Raw genomic sequence first — 18,321 nt, 5'->3', positions numbered from 1 at the left:
GGTGTTTTTTGCAGCTTTTTTCGAGCAGTAGTGGAAGGGGTGAAGGCACTGAACTTCTTTATTTTATGCATTCGTCATTTCGCTGCCATTTCTCTCTAATGCTTCTGTATCATACTTCAGACATGGACTCTTGACCATTGCAATTTTGCAAATGGTCCAATATGCCTGGGTAGGACGCACAGCTCTTTATCACAAGGGTCTTGTGACCCCTCAAAAGTGGTGTTGTGGAGACACCAGTGCTTGTTTGTCTGTGGAGCTGTGGCCTGTTTTATTTCTCTCCATCAGCCACCCCGCTTTCAGACTTCTCTCTTCCTCAACCTGAAAGAATCTCTTAGCATTATGAGGCAACTGCCTCTTCCAAGATCATTTTACACATGTCTTGGGATGCACCAACCCTTATGAAATAAAAAAACAGAAAAGATATGTTTGCAGCATTTGCTCACTCTGTTCAGTATTTCACAAACTTGCCAAAAGCAAACAGGCACGAGGTCTGTATTTCTATGTGAAAAAATACTGGAAGGAAAAGAAAAGAGAAAACAAAATAATATCCAGCTATGCAAATTAGTGAGTATCTGGCTCACAATGACATCATACACAACCTAGCTAAAATGCTTGAAAATGTTTTAAAATATGTGGGCATCAAGGTGGCATATCTAACTTATTTCACCAGCATTTTTTTTGTTTACATGGGCAGGCACCGGGAATCAAACCCAGGTCCTCTAGGCATGGCAGGCAAGCACTCTTGCCTGTTGAGCCACTATGGCCCACCATATTTCACTAGCTTTAATGCTCTTTCCTAGATACTCTTTCAACTGCCCTCATGGATAATATTCCCATTTTGACCAAAAGCCCCAGCTCTGATGAATGGTTTCCATAATTTTCTTTACTTCTATTATTATACTGAATTTTTAAAATATTTTAACCAGACTATATGTCTATTTCATACATATGAAAAACCATATATAATGAATAGCAAAAGAATCCTTTCTCTTTTTGCACACCCCAAAGGGTGCAATCCTTCTTAATTAATCCTTGTTAATTCTGGTAGTTGCACCTATTTCTAATATATTTATGCAGCTATTTTGTGATATAATCTATTGGCGGTATATTCTGGTAGATGTGAATTCTCTCCTTTATAGGCCCCCTTTTCTTCTCTCCTCCTTCCCTTTCAATATATCTAGGACACTCTTACTAGTTACATGAATGGTAGAAGTTATGTCCTTGGGTGCAGAATCTGTCTGCCACAAGTTTTGCACATGCAAAGGGAGGAAGGAATTGGAGGAATTATTGATACCATCAGTTAAGCCACCTAATCCCTGTCCCTTGTCTCTCCTATCTCCAATGCATGCAATATTTTAACTCCCGACTCCCCCATGATTCAAAAGAGATTAATTACCTTTTCAACCATGGTCTTTTCCACATATGCTGGGGTGTGGCTTCTGCTTCCACGTTCTATCCGATTTAATCAAAATCTTTACAGCCTCCTCTTCGTATATCTCCTTTCTTTTTCTTTTTCCAAAACCCTTTAGTCTCTTGATACATTCTCTCTCATCCTGCTATCTTGTTCAATACTGATGGCATAACAGAACAAAGAAAAACAAATAAAACAGAAACAAAAATTTTACAATCATCATCATTTTAGTGAATTCTCTAGAAAAAAGCTAATATAAAGATGCAAGTATGTGATTATTCTCTCATTTTAACAGCCATAACCCCATGAACATTTTTTTAGGCATCGTCATTACACTTTCCATCCCTTCTGCTCCATTATACTTGGGAAATATTGCATTTTAGATCACTAAATAGATATGAATACTGCTTATTTTATAATTAAAACTCAGTTACTCTGTGCTTTTTAATTATTTAACATGGAATTATGTGGTCCACAATGAATTAATGCTAACATCTAGAAGCAAATATAAGCAGTAATAAGGAAAATATTTTAGGATGAAAAGCAGTTTTCATTTTGGAAAAACAAAGGAAAAATTTTTTTAAAAGTTTATGTATGTAGTTACAACTGCTATTCCAGGTCATAATGTTCAAACGATATTCTGCGTCACATTTTTCTAGAGTACAATCTGGAGACGAGCTAATTATTTCCATCCATCCTGGAGAATTGTTGGTTTGGACCTCGCAGTTTTCTTTCTCACCTTTTTTTATAAACTGGGAGATTTCACATCCAGATTTGTGAATTTTCTTGGAAAATAAGAAGCTCTGAAAATTTGGGATATGTTTTTTCTTCCTTCAATACTAGCCACAATAAATTTGAGTTCAGCAGGGATAGTGTATATCAGCTTGCCACAGCTCCCACCACATCCGTTTTCAACTGACCTTTCAAAGTTTGCACTTACTCAATGATCTTACGTACCTGGCTCTAAAGTCATTTTAACTTATTGCACTTGAAATACATATTCGTCATACAGATATTAAAATAAAAAGAAGCATTTATTGATTTGGTAGGGATGAGTGTATGCAAATGTTTTGTTGACAACATTTTTATTCTAACTTTGTTCTTCTTTATGAATTAAAGATGGAGCTGCCATTAAATGTTGGATTCTAAGAAACCCTACATGTAGGTCAATCATGTCTGAAATGCCAACCCATCAGTAAATGTAGAAGTACTTTTTTTTCTGTTGCACAATATAAATGAGTTCAAATTCACACACACTCTCTCACACAGTATAGGCTACTATTAATGTATAGAGAGAGATGTAAAAATGTCCCGCCGACTCATCAGCCTTGACTAACTTGGCTTCAATGAGAGTTTAAAACACAGCTTACCACAGCAGAGGTAGCATGAACAGTAGAATTGTAAGATTTCATTTTAGAATTCTATATCTGTTTCAGGCAAAAAACTGAAGAAGGAAATTAGTTTTACTGTCAGAGGTTTTCTCCCCTACAGAAGCTGTGAAGTTAGAATGGTAAGGAGATTTACTAGTCATCTTAATTTGCTTAAATTTCCATTTTTATTCAAGAAACTACAAAGAAAAAACAAAGAGCAACTGAGGCAAGCTGACATACCAACAATCCTTTGCAGTAACGAGACTCCTGTGCCCATGGGAAAGGAGGAACTCTAATAAACAAGTCCAGCCAGTCTGCTTATCTTCACCAGATAAGCCCATTCCTGAACAAACCTTCTGCCGGGGCAGCCCTTGTAGGTTTACAGCACCCAAAGTTACCTTGTACCAGACAACTCACATTGCTCGCATCTTCCTTGCTTCCCCTTGCTATTTGCTCTAAACAAGTATATAAACTGTTTCCTGGCCACTTTTCTTGGAGCTGTAACTTTCTTTTAGTTCTGCTTCCATGCATGCCACTTAGCTCAATAAAAACTTATTCTGCACCCTCATTAGGCCTTCTAAATCAGAGCACATAGCAATTCACTTTTTTTATTAATGAAAAAAATTAACTAACACAACATTTAGAAATCATTCCATTCTACATATACAATCAGTAATTCTTAATATCATCACATAGATGCATATTCATCATTTCTTAGTACATTTGCATCGATTTAGAAAAAGAAATAGAAAGACAATAGAAAAAGAAATAAAACGATAATGAGAGGAAAAAAATTAAAAAAAATAAGAAAATAAAAAATAACTATACCTCAGATGCAGCTTCATTCAGTGTTTTAACATAATTACATTACAATTAAGTAGTATTGTGCTGTCCATTTCTGAGTTTTTGTATCCAATCTTGTTGCAGTCTGTATCCCTTCAGCTCCAATTACCCATTATCTTACCCTATTTCTATCTCCTGATGGTCTCTGTTACCAATGACATATTCCAAGTTTATTCACTTTTGATAGATTTTCTTTTTCTCTTATTTTTTTAGAATTATCTCACCCCCACATTAATTTTTAATTCTAAAAATGATTAAACACATCTGTAAAATTGCTGCCATTTTCCTTAAGTGTTTTTTAAAAAAATATTTTAAGTTAACTGACTTTAAACAAACTTAAGCAAAGGCCCTTATTTAGAATTATCAAATGATATACTAATAAATAGAAATATAAATGAGTTTCTGGTTTTGAATTCTAGTTTATCTTTTTTGTAGACCTATAGTCTAATTCCGTTTTGATAGGAATTTCACCCTCTATCCCACCCTCTCCATCTCGATCCTTAACCTCAGCCATTTACTTTCAGAAATTTGAAAAGCTTCACGGTATCTAAATATAAAGCTAGACACTCCATAAATATTTGTTGATGATTATAACTTGGTCCTGACCAGATTGCTCTGATAATTGCTTTAAATCTCTTGCGGCAATTTAGTTACACTGTGTGGAATTTGGCATGTCAATTAGAAACACCCTCCCTAAATTTGCATGTCTGTAGATGATGCTTTCATCAAATTAACTTAGATCATTTCATAACATACCATGGCAATATTTTGAGATCCAAATGAGCTAATATGGAGGATTAAAATATTCAAATATATCATAATTTAGCCTAACTGTGCCATAAATCCTTATTACATTACATCTAAACATGGATTACTTTGGGTTTGAGAGTACTAAATTAATAAATGTCTCCATCTGCCCTAAGTCTACCAGCCTAACATGATTTACAAAACTGCCGCCAACATTATTATCAAAAGTAGACTTTCAAAGTTGGTCCATATTAACATGTAGAAAAATGGAACACACATTTTCCTTCAGTGAATTTTATTCATTCTTTAAACCCATACACTATATATTTCTTAATTTTAAAATTCTCTTTGCATCCTATGGGAAATTATGTAGCAACTAATATAATCTGCAGCATTAGGATTTGCTTTTCCTTCCAAACACATTCATTCTTTTTTATCCTCCTTTTAAAAAAAAAAAAAAAGAAGCTACTTAAATAAATATTACTGCACATTTAAAAATCTAACATAATAACATGGTGTCAACAAAATAAAATATACATTAAATAAACACGACCTTACTCAGACGCTCTTAATGTCACTTATTCTTATGTTGTTGTTAAACTCCCCAAAATGTGATGTCTACAAGCCTTTATGAATTTGTACAGAGTTCTTCTGTGACTGCCATTAACTAAAATCTTTTTTTTTTTATTTTAAACCTTCAAGTATCTCAACTACTTCACTCTGGAAATAAGTTTTATGACTTTTACTTCCCCTTCTTACCAGTAAACTGTTGATAAGTGAAGGACTGGAGGGAAAGCCACCATAGCAGGGAAATACTTTGCCTGAGAGAGCAGGAGCTTCTCTAGGGGCCAAATTAAGGCCACTGAGCAGAAATGCCTGAATGCTGAAACCTCGCTGCTTCTGGGAGCCATCTCAGGAGTCTGGTCACATGCAATCATTTCCCATTCTCATCCTGAACAGAAAGGAGTACGGACAAGATCTGCGTTTGCCACTGGACTGCACTCAGAGGGGCAGGGAGAATGTTCTGCTGCTGTCTGAACTCACACTGACTGCAATATTGCATCAACTGTAGATGCCACCACACACTTAAACGTATGTTACTACCATGAATTTTCCTGCTTTTCATGTATTCAATTGAGATATTGCTTGAGTGATTCCCTCCCATCTTCCTATATATTTCATTCTGTACTGCCTATGTCAAAAATCTGAAAATGTATATCTAAAAGCAGGGAAAGATACTGTGTTCACCTGAGGTTATCTCTGATTGTGGATATTTAAATATATCTATTATTTACTTTTACCCTCATTCCCCCTACTCCCTTTCAAATCAATACTATTGACCTTTATAGAGTTCTTAGAACTTTCGGTTCTATTCAAATTGTTAAATCTCAAATCAAGTTCGATGTGTTCTAATCTTGTTTCATGTCATTGAAAACATCAAACTGACTATTTTGGCCTCTATTTGAATGTATGTTCTAAGTTTCTTTTTCCTTTTCTGTCCCTCATAAGACTTCAAAATATCCTTTGTTTACTATGCACTTCTCTATAAGGGGCTGAGTCAGCCTGCTGTTTTATCTTCTAATTGTTCTTTTCAGTTTTTAGCCAACATAGATATAAAATCTAGTAATGGCACAGTTCTATTTCTTTCATAATGTATCAGCTTAAGTCCTCTCACACAAATCATATCTCTGTAATCCCTCAAAAACATGAGTAAGTTCAAATAAAGTGAAATGATACATTTCCAATTTTACCTCTTAGTTCTTTCTGAAGAGTGCTTTCACTCATCAAATATTTACTGCATGCTTATTATGTGCTAGACACAACTGAAAGTGGTGGGTGCTAGACACTAGCAAATTGGGAATAGATATTTTATGCCCTAGTTTTTGTCATGGTATTTAGGTTTCTGGACTCAGAGTCCTCTTTAAAATGAAAGGGTTGAATCTAGCACAGATTGTAAAATCCCTAAGACTTACACAAAATAAATGTTCTCCATTTCTATAATCAATATTTTCAATCCACATTCTCTTTTATTTTAATCTACACAGAAGTGATTTAAAGTTCTGCAAAATCATTATTAAATGAAGAATGCAAATATGAGGTTTCAGTGCATGTATCTTTATATTATGGGTTTCCTACAAAAATGTCCTTTACTAAGATTGACAGTCAAACACTCTGTCACCAAACACTGTCAGTTTCCCCCAAACATGTCTCTCAAATTTATCTATTCTCTCCATTCAACTGTCACTGCCTAAGTTTGGTCCTCATCTTTCCTCCCTCGTCTATTAGAATAACAGCCTCATAATTCTACTGACTGACATCCCATTTCTCCTTCGTACTGGTCCATTCTGCATACAGCTGTCAGAGTTATCCTTCTAAAAGCAAAATGGTTCATGCCACCTAGCTGCTGAAGAATTTATTAAATACAAAATAAAACGCAAATTCCCTTCTTCGGCACAATCCGCCCAAATTTATCTGGACACTGGTAAAGTCTTTGAATTTTCTGAGCATTCCAGCCTTTTCTGCAACTCACTGCCTCATGGGTGCCTGACTCAGGATAAATACTTAATAAGCTATCTGTTTGATGAATGGATGGCCGAATGAATGAATTTGCAGTGTTGCTTTCCGTTCATGTATGCATTCTTTCATATCTTGTCAAGTCCAAGCCATTTCTCAAGTTCAGTGCAACTATTATTTCTTCATTCTTCTTCATTTCCACAGGCGGAGGAAGTTGTTACTTTTCCCTGTGCTCCAACAGCATTTAAGTCAATTGTTTCAATAGCAGTACTAATGCTATCTCATTTATCTCTTCATGTTTGCATCGGAAATTCCTAAGGCTGGTTCCACATCTTACTATTAAATTTATCTTCAGCACTTAGCATCGTTTTAGGAGTATAGTAAAAATTAAATAATGTTGCTGGATCAATAAAATTATAGTTTTGGAATAGAAAATATATCCTTGGAACAAAAGGTATATCTTCAGTAAATTATAAGTAACGTAGTAGTCTCCCATTATCTCTGAAGAGAACATCTGAGTTCAGGAATATTGATGATATCTTATGTTTTAATGAGGGCTCTAATAATGAGTTTTCAATCTCATCATCTTTGTCATTTTTTTATTTTTAGTGTTGCTGCCTCAATAGCTCATGCATTATTTTAAAACTCATGTTTAAATTATTATTTAGCTAAAAAAAAATCTTTATAAAGACATAGATTACACTAAAATGGGAAAATAGGGCTTTTCACTGAAATTCTATTTGAATGTTAGCTGTAACAGTAACAGTTGTTTACCTTATGCTACTTATGACAAAATATATTAAATCAGACAAAAATAAAAAATTATCTTGTCAAATTGGCTTTTGCCCAACTGTTTTGTATATAATAGACTTTAATTTCTCTTAAAAATCTACAAAGTTTAGCCTTTCTTAAAATATTATAATACGAATTATGAATTGATTTTGTGTCAGATTAATACCTATGTAACTTTGAAGTAAAAATATTCATAGTCCATCTTTATAATATGAGGTGTGTGTTTTAGTGTGTATTGTAACTGAGTTCAATAAATAATAAGATGAAAAAGCGAAATTATGGAATCATGTTTTGCTCCGTTAGTGAGGGCTATACGGCAGTTGCTTGCAAACTCGAAGGTGGATAAGATAATGCAATGAAGAAAGATCAACCCAATTTTAACAAGGTTCAAATGGGAAAGAGATCATATCTAATTGGGAAGAGAGGGAAAATTTAAAGGTGTATCAGTAAGGATGGTAAAGCTCAGGACAGGTCTTCAGTTTCTTTCATTGCTTCTACTGTAATGAATATTAGACCCATTAGTAAGCTGACTTAATTTGTACTGAAACCCTTACATTTGAATTACTAATAGTGCCTGGATTTCAGATGCAATATAGTCTCCAAGTAATGTGTGCCAAAGCAGCAGTTACATTGAATGGCACCATGTAAATTTTTACTCATCTTTTACCCTTTCCACTTCATCTTTAAAACCAAATATTAGTAGGTGTTGTTATGCTGTTCCTCTCTCAATTCAGGAGAGAGATGAGAACTATTTATAAAGTAGATAAAGGGAGTAAAGGTAACAATGTGGGAGGGATCATTGCCATTTTAGTTCCCTTCCCATATTTTTTATAAATTTATATGTATTATAAATTCAGATTTATAATAAGTCTCTGAATGTTAGAAAAAATGTGGAAAAGCAAGTTATAATAATTAGAGTAAGCATTAGCCATGTGCTATTATTTTCCCCTTATTTTAAAAAAATCAGGAAGAACACTCGAATAGACACAATTGTTCAATTAAAGGATTGTGAGCTGCTGTGCATTAATTACTTAGAATACAAAAATAGTGTAAGCATGTTGACTGCACATGGAATATAAACAGATTGAATAAAACATGTTTTCCTAACAAGGGAGAACCAGACATTAGTGCAAGGATACGATAGGGATTGGTTTGATGGCAGCAAAGAGGTGTACTCCCTCAATAAAAATATTGATGACCAGACCTCTGAGGCAGAAAAATCCCAGTGCAGGTGTCTCTGTGGTGAGCCTCAGGTAGAGGGAGACTCACACCCAGAGGCTTTGACTTCTGTCCCTAACACCTGGGCGGTGTTGTGAGGGTCACTGCCGCCCCACCATCATATCACGACCGTGCTGCTGCAGACCCTCCACTGAGGCAATAGGACTGGCTCCCCAGACCTCTCATTAAAGGTACTTGCTTGCTTTGTATCAGCTCTCAGGCCAGTAGATTTTTAGAGACTCTCATGGCCTCCACTTTTAACAATACTACATGCCCTTGACCTGATTATTACATATTGGTTGGGTTGTCAGCTTGCGATTAAGCAAGCAAATGAATTATATTGAGCGTTCAAAGTAGGGTTATTCCCAGTCTGCTTTCAAGTGCTGAATTCACTTTTGATGTGATCTGCTTTCAGTTTTTAATGAAAATTACATTTTCGTGACAATTGACATAGTCAGTAGGATTCCCATAACGATACAGATAACTTGTTGTGACACTAATACTGCAATATTTTGGTCTAAATTCTAAAACAAACCAACATGCAAACTAAAAACCCTTATGGGAGGTGAGAATTAGTCGGTCTCCAGACCAACAGGGACAGGAAATACTGGTCACAAGTTGTGCACAGATACCACATGAACACAAACCTGTTCAAAGGAGAATCCTGTGAAATGGTCCCAAGTCAGACACAGACGCTGTGTGTGTGCCCACGAGTATAAAGAAGGATCTTATGAAAGGCATATGTGAAAACACAGCCCCACAGGCAATCAATAGGCTTAGAATTCGTATTGAGACCTGCTTTCACTACCCGTTTTGGAATTTTGTGTGCTCTCAATTTAATTGGCATTTGGTTTGGGAAATAAACTGAGAAAGGGTTGGAGAATACTCAAAATGTAGAAAAATCTTTTTAAACAGCTAAAAAGGGAAAACTATGGGTGAAAAAATGAAGGTCCTTGGAGGCTCATAGTGGACTCATAAAAAAAATACATTAGGATTAGAGGCAGTCTAGATGTTTCCTTTTCACATGACCAGAAGAGCTGTATCCTATAGGTAAAAGGGCTAAGAAGGACAAAATACCTTCTTTATTAATGGGAGCAAAGAGCACATAACAAAAGATAGTACTGTTCTAGTTTGCTGGCTGGCAGAATGCAATATGCCAGAAACAGAATGACTTTTAAAATGGGGAATTTAATAAGTTGCTAGTTTACAGTTCTAAGGCAGAGAAAGTGTCCCAGTTAAAACAAGTCTATAGAAATGGCCAATCTAAGGCATCCAGGGAAAGAGACCTTGATTCAAGAAGGCTGTTAAAGTTCAGGGTTTCTCTCTCAAGTGAGAAGGCACATGATGAACAGGTCAGGGCTCCTCTCTCATCTGGAAGGGCACATGGCAGACACGGTGTCATCTGCTAGCTTTTTCTCCTGGCTTCCTGTTTCATGAAGCTCCCCAGGAGGCATTTTCCTTCTTCATCTCCAAAGGTTGCTGGCTGATGGACTCTCTGCTTCTTGTGGCTATGTCATTCTTTGCTCTCTCAGAATCTCTCACTTTCTCCAAAATGTTCCTCTTTTATAGGATTCCATTAAACTAATCAAGACCCACCCGAATGGGTGGAGACACATCTCCACATAATCCAGCTTAAACACCACTCTTGCTTGAGTCCCATCTCCAAGGAGATGATCTAATTACATTTTCAAACATACAGTACTGAATAGGAATTAGAAGAAATGGCTGCCTTTACAAAATAGGGTTAGGATTAAAACATGGCTTTTCTAGGGTACATATATCCTTTCAAACCAGCAGAAGAACTAATGGGAACATTCTCACCAGAAGGCTTGTGCCTAAAAATTAATCCCAAATCCCAAATCCCCACCCATTTGCTCTAGATGATGACCATTGCCCGGTTGTCCAGATGATCCACACAAGGTGGACAGATGGATGGTGAGGTCCATGGTTCTAGTTAAAGTGCCTAAGAATAGTAATGATGATGACCCTATTGCAGTAACAGAGAACAGGGCATCTACCAGACAAGAACTCATAAAATTAAGACAATGATTCTCACAAAATGGAGAAATCACTGAAATATGGTGGCTAACTACATCTATGGTCCAAAGGAGAATGTGATTTGCCATTAATAGGAAGTGAATTAACACAATTAAGAACCATATCTAATGATGCTAGACTGAACCAAATGCTTAGAAGTTTTCGAGAAAAGTTTCCAGAAATTGAAAGATGACTGTTTGACGGGACATCAAAGGCCTGGAAATCAAGATGGCAGTAAAAACAGGAACTCGGTCCTCTGCTGGAGAAGCCACTAATATCTTGGCAATGCTGGGATAATGATTATGACAGGCATACCAAAAATTCACTAGAAGCAGCAGCAAAACCGAGTCAAGAAAATAATATTATTATCAGCCCCAGGTCAAGAGAGAATGGCTCTATTCATAATTTTCACAGTTGCTGATAGAATTGGCAAATTGATTGATATAATCAACTGCTGAAGAATTGTCAGGATAAAAATTATGCATTCAGGGCAGGCCATGGTGACTCAGCAGGCAGAGTTCTCACCTGCCATGCTGGAGACCCAAGTTCAATTCCCAGTGCCTGCTTATTAAAAAAAAAAAAAAAAAAATCATGCATTCAGACCACAATTCAGATTTGAAAACCCAATAAGGTCAACCCCATTTAATCTGGCATGAAAAAAAAAAAAAGACTGTACTAATAGGGAGAATACAGAAATAAAATAGGGATACACAATTTTCGGAATCCCTTCAGTAATAAGAATGGAAGATTAATGGCAGATAAGAACACCATTTAGAAACAATGCTGACAGCACATTAAGACAGGACTTTGGGCCACCTGGGAGCCCTCACCTAACTAGGGCAGTAAAGACTGAAATGCAAGGTAAACCAAGAGAAAAACTGGAGATGCATACAGACTTTATCTTGCTAAAGGGACTCACAGTCTCTTTCTTGTAGTCAATGCCAGAGACACAGGTCTATATGTAACATAATGGACATTGCTAAGGATAATTACAAATACGAACAACATTTAATGCTGGTAGTGAACAAAGATGAAGGAAATAATGAAGAAAGTCATACTGAGTATCTGGGAGGAGAATCAGTACAGGAACTTGGATTAATACACATATTATAACAAAAGAAATAAAATCCATGAAATTCAAATGCCTAATAAGATCTAATTAAAAATGGTGGGTATGCATATGATGGCATTACACATGATGGCATTACACATAAACAGAAATAAGGAATATGTGACAGTTACATTAACAAAGACCAAATGGACTGCTATAGTGTTACCAGATGTAAATATAGTCATTAATGTCCCACAATATAACATAAAAGGTTTCCCAGGTTCTTACTTAAAAGATATAAGAATTACTGAAGGAAGGCATTATAATCCCTACTATTTTATCTGACGATAATCCTATTTTGCCAATTGAAAACCTAAATGGATCTTACAAATTCACTGCCATTTTCAGAAATCTCAATAAGGCTTGTCTTACATTAGAAGGAGCACTACTAGATACTGGTAAATTAATTAATAAAATTACCTCAAAAAAAGGTGCATGGTGTACAATCATAGATCTCAGTGATATGTTTTTTGCAATACCTATTGCATATCAATGTCAACCCACGGCAGCATTCTCACGGGAAGGGAGGCAATACATGTTCATTAGATTACCACAAGGATATATTATTAGCCCAGTAATAGGAGCACATAACCTATTAACACAAGATTTACAGACACTTTCTAATACATACCCACACTAGGATAATATCTTATTTTGCGCCGATGACATCAGTATAATCGGAGCAGGCAAAAGAGAACAGGAGAACACTAAAACACAAATAATGTACTCTCTAACAGAAAGAGGTTGGATTTGTAAATCTTAAAAAACTACAAGGGCCAGATACTACTGTAAAATTTTTAGAGATATGTGGGTACTTAGAAGGATGCACTATACCACATTCAAATTATAATAGTTACAACCACCCAACATCGAGGTAGAAGCACAAAAACTGATGGGCTCAGGTGGCTATTGGAAACAGCATATGCACTATAGAGGTATACTGTTGAAACTACTATATGAAACAACAAGGAAAATCAAAACATATACCTGGGGAGGGGTGGGAGGCAGTACTGTGGCTGAGGAGGGGTGACTAGAACGACATGTCCCCGGAGGCTGAAACAGAGCAGCCAGCGGGCTTTCCCTGAGTCTGGGGCTGAGGGTCAAGTTCAAGGGTCTGCAGAGGCTGTTCCCACAGTGGTGCCCACCACACTGGGACCCGAGTGGCCCAAGACCTTCACTTGTGCCATGTGGATGGGCACAAGGTCCACATTCTGCAGGGACCCTTTGGATGGCCAGGTGGGCCGAGCAATCAGACTAGGGCATGCAACTGCCAAGGCTGGGCTCTAACCTCAAGAACCAGACCCTGTACCAAAAGGAGAGCTAAACCAGGAGGCCTCTGGTGATGAAGAGTCCATCAATGAGGACGGGGATGATGGGCTGGTGCTGAAATTTGTCTATTTGGACAGCGCCAGTGGACGGTGTTTGATGTGCGATTGAATGACCACGTTGTCTTGAAAGATTTGGATGTTTTGATGACCTTGGGCATGCAAGGCTTATGATGAGGTCATCCCTATGAACTTCTGAAAGAGGAGGCTGAGCATCCAGGGGGAGGTGTCCACTGTCATGGAGGATCTTTAAATCACATTTCTCAAGGGGTACTGGCAATCCCCCAAATCTGTGCCTTCTGCATCATGGCTGCCACAGTAGTTAATCTACCAAAGCTGCATCCACATCCAGGATTGGAGAAAAAAGAGAATGAAGAAGATTATGATGAAGGGTCTAATCTGAAAAGACAGACCAATAAAAACCAGGTACTGTGGGGCCCCCACATGCCCAACTCCTATGCCTCAGACAGCAACAGTCTCCTGTGTCCCTTCCTGGTGGTCCTGGGAGTCTTCATTCCAACCCTCCTCCATCTCTGTGGGTTATAAGAACAGATCACCATCCTGAACAGGGTGGAGAATTATGGGAGAGAAACCGAACATACTAGTTTTGGTTTCTGTAGTTTTCCACAATGATTAACAAAAGCCAACCAAACAAATGAAAAAAAACCCACAAAAACAATTAAAGGAGATTTTAAAAAAAAGACGGCGTGAATAGAGAGCTGCACTTATCCACCACCTGATCCCAGACAAGCTTCAGTCCTGGTTCTCTTTGTTGCTGGTCCCCAGGTGTCTCTTTCCTATCTAAGGTACTTAGAATAAAACCGATCCTTCTCCAAGGATCCTAGGCTGCATAGCTAGTGGAAATGAGACTGAACTCAGAGTAGAAATGGCTCCCCCTGAGGTGACAAATCAACGGCAGGGAAATACCATCTTATTACCGTAGTGCTGGCAGTTGGGTACGTTCTGAGGTTATGTCCAAATACATTTGGAGATTTCCTGGGATTGAGCGTGCATATGTGAAGGTGTATAACTTGTACGGAAAAGACGAAAAGACAAAAGAAAGGTGGGGAGACCAGAAAAGTAGGTAGTCCCTTACTCGGAAATCTTTCTGGTTTTAGATGAAATGATGGTTCCACTTAAGTATTTGAGCTTTGTCATTGCTTGTCTCCCTGACATGTGCCATTGGGAGGACTGTCTGGAATTCAAGATGATTAGTTCATGTCAGGTCCTCAAGTTGCCTCTTGACTTGTTTTGATTTCAGTGCCTATGGGGACATAATTTCCTCTCACTTTTTTTCTTAATCTGACTCATTTAAAGTCTCTTCTCCATCTCAAACATCCCACTAATTTATTGTCCAGAAGGGAAGGAAACATGGAAATTTTAGGTTCCTGTTGTTTGAATGCCTTATCCTCTACCACCTCACCTTGTTGGTAGCTCCCTCCCTGGATCTCTGAACCAGAACCAAGAGGACTGACCCAGAAGTTCCTTTACTGGCCCCTTTGTAGGGTCTTGCTGCTAGGGGACAGGGATGCTTTTTAGCCTGCAGCAATAGAACATTTTACTCTAAAAGCCTCTACTGGTTCTTGGATTAGAAAAAGTTTATGATAGCATAACTGAAGAGCAAGCTCAGAGACTACTAAGTGACTGACCATTTTTTTTGGAGTTACTAGTATCTGATGTTCATTTGCTATGATGTCCTTCTATGTTACAAGACACCTCCTCTGTCACAGTTCAGCCAGTTTGGGTTTATGCTTAGAGTTTTATCCCCAATGAACTAGATTGGTTATATCTTTAACCTAGTCAAGTCCCACTGACGCTTCTCACTGATCTTAATAGTATACCCTTCAGTCTTGTCATTTCTCCACCCAAGTAGCAGTCAGGTTCCTGATATAATGATTCAGAAAGATTTCCTATCAGCCATAGTCCTGGCAGGTCAGAGCTTTGCATCAAAGTTTCTGTCTTTAATTCTCTGGGAGAATTTCTGCAGAAAATGAAGTTTCCCTGTTCCCTCTTTTATTACCACCATCACCCATTTCCCAACTAGGGCAATCATGACAGAGGACCCAGCCAAGTTACAAAGAATTTTGTGGATTGGGGGCAGAGAGATTAGTTTCAACCTGGGTTAGAATCAGCATAGAATTTCAGGCCAGGCCCATTTTTCTAGAATATGTTTAATTTTAAGTTTTCTTTATTGGATATGCTTAAGAGTTCCATATATTTGAACTGCGTTTATGTGACAAAGTAAATAGCTCTTGGGCTTATGTCTGGGTTTTGGCTCTTAATGAGTTACTCTAGGCCAGCATTTGGTGCTTTGAGAGTTGTACCCCTTTATTTTAGCTGTGATTTGGGCCTCAGGGACAAGGCATGGAGTCAGACAGCTGGACGGCCATGGCCTGAGGCTCAGCTTGAGGTTGCTGTCTCAGGAACACTTCCTGAAATACTTCATGAAGCTTCCTGGCTTCTCCAAGATGAAGTCTTATAGCCTGGAACCTGAGACCACCTGTTTAAGAGGTGAATAACCTGACTTTAAACTGGGCTCTGGCAGTGGCTTTAGTTTTCATTCTATCACAACTCCCCAAAGCCATGGGCCACTGCCAGTGGAATAGACAAGATGAAGAAGGAGTACTTGCTGCCTCCATTTTGCCATGTTTATTAGTTTGGCTAGATCTCTCTGAGGAAGGAGAGGCCCCTGACTCCTCATCTCAATGCATTCCTGACTCAGAATCTCAGAAGGCAACTGGCTGCTCAGGCCATTTCCTAATGGTACTATAAGCCAAGCAGCTTTGCTTCTTCCTCTGTTTCCAAGCCCACACATTTCCCTTGAGCTCAGAGCTAGGAATGGGCATTTTCCTCTCTAGTTGTGTCTAAAAGGGAGGAACATAATCTATGGCTAACAACAACTAAAGGGAAGTGAGGAAACAAGAAGCATGGTAAGGGATTGGGGAGAGTACCCTGGAGCCAAGCTCACCTAGCTAACAAAAGCTGCCCAGGGCTGGCTACAGATGGCTTGTGATGCTGATCTTGATGCCATTTTTTATTTGTTTGTTTCCTTTGTTCCTGCAAGATAATATAGGTACATAAAGTTTAGGTTAAAGTGGGGGAATGGGGCGTTCTTTATTTTTATTTTTTTATGGTGTGTGTCAAGAATTACTATTATGTTGCTTTTTGCACTGTTTGTTCCCTTACCTGCATTTTGAGCTAGAGCTAGGACTGAGAGTCTGCATTACAGGGACACTGACTAGAGTTGGAGGAAGTGACAAGTGATGCTGATTTGTCAAAGGAAGAAAGGCCTGGTCCCTTGTGCTGGATCCTCCTTCCGTCCCAGGTTTTTTTGAGCCCAACCAGCAGGTTGCCAGGTTGAAACTTTTTTTGACAGAAGTGTGGCTTCGATGCAGTTTCTGGGTGGTCCAGGCAGACTTCTGTTAGGGGTGGGTTGAGTCTGAAACTAGTTCTGATTTGTGTTAGGAGCCAACCAATCCCTAAATGGACTTTTTTGGTGTCTCACTCATGTTGATTGAAATACCATGCTAGGAAAAAAAACATTTGTGGGACCCAATGCCCCTAAACCAGAACCCATTTTTTCTGAACAATCTCCATTCTTTAGGAGAAGCTGCTCTGTCATCTTCAAGTTTGTCCTAATGAAGACCTACACCAGATCATAGGGCCATCTTTTAAGAATGTGAACTTCTCCTGCTCCCACTGTGTGCTTGGCAGTTACTGTCCTGAAGTAGGGGCTCACATTAGAGGTCACAGAGGCTTTGATGAGATGAGTTGACTTTTGAGATGTATTTCCACCTCCCCTTTATGTACCTGGGAACCATTTGATCTAGTTTTAGAATTATGCTTTGACTTCTTTTTCCTGTTCAGAGAAGCTTCTCTTTCAGGGAATTTCTCTCCTTATCCTGCCTCTGCCACTCTCCTAGGAAGGCCTGGCCATGGTATCTAGATAGAATTTTAGCCAAACTCTAGAAAACAGCAGAAATATTTTCTCTTTCAGAGCACTTATAAATCCTTTCCCCGGAAATCAGTTCATGTTGGGAAGCCCAGGGAAAGAACCAGCAGGTTCTCTACCCTTGCTAAGGAGTGAGGAAAGACCCACTTCTCTCAGCACAGAGCCATTTTTTCCCCTGCTCTGAGCCAGGATAGGCCCTCTCCTTAGATTCAGGTCTTGGCAAGAGTCCTTCAGTCCCCACCAAGGGGCTGCTTCCCCATGTCTTTCTCCCACTCTCTTTTGCTGGGCTGCTCTGACATGATTCAATCATCTTCTTGCCTCATGGAGCCTTAATGATATCAAGTGACAATATGCAAGATTGTTCTCCATGCTTCCTTTTAGCTAAGGTCCAAAAGGATCCAGGAAAACAGATTAGCTTTCCAAAGTGAAAGACTAATAGATGCAAAAAATAAAAATAAAAAGGACAGGGTGGATGTGCTTTGGTTCTCCTTCCGACATGGCTCTTAGGAGGGAGGCTGGTACAAGGCTAAGTGACAGCGCACTGGAGTAGAACCAGAACACCTAGGAGCTGTCCAGAAATCCCAGAAGAAATCTGCTTCACTTCCATGGAGAGCTAGAGATCAAAGAACTCCAAGAACTTTGCAAATAGACTTTGATGTTCAAGCTTCAGGGAAATCAGAGGACTTTTTCCCTTTCAGTCCAAGGTGGACCGAATAATTTCTACAGTTATACTGTCCTGGAGCAAGAGGATTAGATTTCCTCATTTTGTTATAAGACTAGATTGACACCAATTGGTCAGCTTCCAAGTGAGGGTGGGTTTCTCCTTTGCCCATGCTGACCTGGTTTGTCCTTGCCTAGCTGCCTTTTGGTTGGCCTGCTTTAGGTGACTGGATCATCTTGATAGAAGCAGGTGATTTGGAGATTGACTGGGTTGGCAGGAAAAGAGCAGGATGGATCTCTTGGGACAGGTTTTCCCCAGAAATGTAAGATCAGGGAGCCAG

At 38.5% G+C, this 18,321-nt stretch overlaps 1 pseudogene; it reads left to right on the top strand.

Moving 5' to 3' along the window:
• Positions 1-13,233: 13,233 nt before the first annotated feature.
• Positions 13,234-13,914, top strand: LOC143666018 (malectin pseudogene; annotated as a pseudogene).
• The last annotated feature ends 4,407 nt before the right edge of the window (positions 13,915-18,321 follow it).

The sequence above is a fragment of the Tamandua tetradactyla genome, chromosome 22, assembly GCF_023851605.1.
Source record: "Tamandua tetradactyla isolate mTamTet1 chromosome 22, mTamTet1.pri, whole genome shotgun sequence".
Classification (NCBI taxonomy): domain Eukaryota; kingdom Metazoa; phylum Chordata; class Mammalia; order Pilosa; family Myrmecophagidae; genus Tamandua; species Tamandua tetradactyla.
The sequence above is the reverse complement of the archived record's forward strand: the minus strand, read 5'-3'. Positions and strand labels throughout refer to the sequence as shown.